General features: G+C 49.9%; 1 long non-coding RNA gene across 1 annotated transcript; it reads right to left on the bottom strand.

Annotated features, from left to right (window-relative positions):
- Positions 1-457: 457 nt before the first annotated feature.
- Positions 458-1,966, bottom strand: LOC123130656 (uncharacterized). The gene is made up of 2 exons (XR_006463956.1): positions 1,351-1,966; positions 458-1,265 (listed from the first exon to the last, which is right to left on the bottom strand). It is a non-coding gene; the product is annotated as an uncharacterized lncRNA (long non-coding RNA).

The raw sequence follows: 1,966 nt of genomic DNA, 5'->3' as shown, positions 1-1,966 counted from the left end.
CATTTTCTAAATATTACAAACATTTTTTGAATTGTAATAAAAAATTAAAAAATTGAACATTTTTTGCAATTTCAAACAATTTTTAAATTGTGTAAAAAATAGATGCAAAAAACGAGAAGAAAAAGGAATTAAAAAGATAACAAGAAAACAATCAGATAACTAAAAACAAGAAACATAAAAAACGAAAAATGAAAAAATAATGAGAAACTTTACAAGACTGTAAAAGAAATAACAGGAAAAAAACTAACAATAAAAACCCGACCTAGACAAGCTGGGAACCTTCTAGAAGTTTCCCAAAACCGGGATGAGTGAAACACGCAAGCAGGCAGGCCATGTAATGGCTCGCCTCGCCATGTCTGCGCGTTTGCATGACAAAGTTAGCGCTCGTGGCGCTCACAGGGACTTGTAGCTGGCCGGCCCAATAATCTGCTGTTCGGACGGCAAACACAACGAAAAAAAATTATCTTCTAGATAAATTCTTAGAGAAACGCGACTCGAACTCAGCACACACACATCTTCTTTCCCTACTTTTTTTATTTTTTTTTTACTAATAAAGCACGGAGTGCTTCTGCCCGTACGTCATGTCTTTTTGCAGAAAAGCCCCTGTGTTTCTTTAATATTCAACCCGCAATCCTACTTAAACAGATTATAAAAACGTTTCGTTTTTGCAGGAAACACCCTGCGGTTTGGTACATTCACCGTGCAGTGGAATTGAGGAGACGTGCTCCCCTCGATCTGAACAGTATGGCGCCGCCACCGGCCGCCGGTCTTCTTCTCCGGCCATCGATCGCCATGTTTTCCTTCCCCCCCTTTCCACATCTGCTCCTAATGTTCTCCGACGCCACCCGCAGCCTCCTCAATCTCCACCCTCTTGCTCCAGTGCCATGCTTCTCTGATTTGGATGTCATCGATCCCATCAATCCAAAATATGTCATCGTCGTGCCGAGGCATGGTCGGGCGTCGACGCAGAGGAAGAGAAGAACCCAGCCGGGATATGGGTGGAGGACGACGACGCTCTCCCGCAAACAACAACCTCACGAGCCTGCCCCTGGATCTCTCCGCGCCCCTTAGACCATGAGCGCCTCAATGGGGAGTTCTAGCTTGGCGGTGAATCGGAGTCAGAGCCCCCGGAGCCAACCTCATCTTCTTTAGACAATAGGGGATGTCCTCCCTCCCGGTGCCTGTAGGAAACCCCGGCTCGCCACCGTCAGGATCTGGCCGACATGGGCTCGCAGCGTCGGATCCATCGATCCCGAATCTCGCCACTGCAGGACACAAGGAAGAGATAATCAGTTTTGTGTGTGCTATTGCTGCTTATGGAGAACATAGAACAGAGATTTTTGGCCCAACCCCCGCTGCCTCGCTGATTCCACCTTGCCTCGGGTCACCTACCATTGGGCGTCCTTCACCCAATGTATGATTTCTGTGGCTAAAACACCCAGCGCGGCGTCTCCTGGTGTGGACCGGGTGGAGATGTGAGGTCGCCAAGGAAAGATCAGGGGAGGGAGGAGCTACCCGTGCATCCATACCAGATCAGGCAGTCGACGCGCGCATCTATGCCCGGCTGGATGGAGGAGAATGCAGCGGTTGCTTGGCTGTGGCGGGGGGGATGGGAGTACAAGCTGGTGTAGTTGTGGAGTAATAGGAGGTCGAATCACGAGCAGACGAGGTATACGGAGCACGGGGAGACAACTTCGTCGTCTCGTGTTGGTGCAGCTAGAGCTCGGGTGGCCATCATGGCTGGGAGTGGAGCACGACCGGGTGTTGGTAGGAGGGAGCTGAGGAAGAGTAGGGGCAGAGCTGGGTGCTGAGGTAGCAGAAGGGGGAAGATGGAGGCGGAGCAGCGCTGAGTGATGTGGAGGAATAGCGATGTGTGGACAAGAGAAGGGGCATCTTCTGGGCGGTGAGATGAGGAATTTCTGGGAATCGGTGCTGTTGCTACTGCTTTTTGTATGAACTGCTGCTA

This window comes from Triticum aestivum, chromosome 6A, assembly GCF_018294505.1.
Source record: "Triticum aestivum cultivar Chinese Spring chromosome 6A, IWGSC CS RefSeq v2.1, whole genome shotgun sequence".
NCBI lineage: Eukaryota > Viridiplantae > Streptophyta > Magnoliopsida > Poales > Poaceae > Triticum > Triticum aestivum.
Note: the sequence above shows the minus strand (reverse complement) of the source record. Positions and strands in the feature narration are given on the sequence as shown.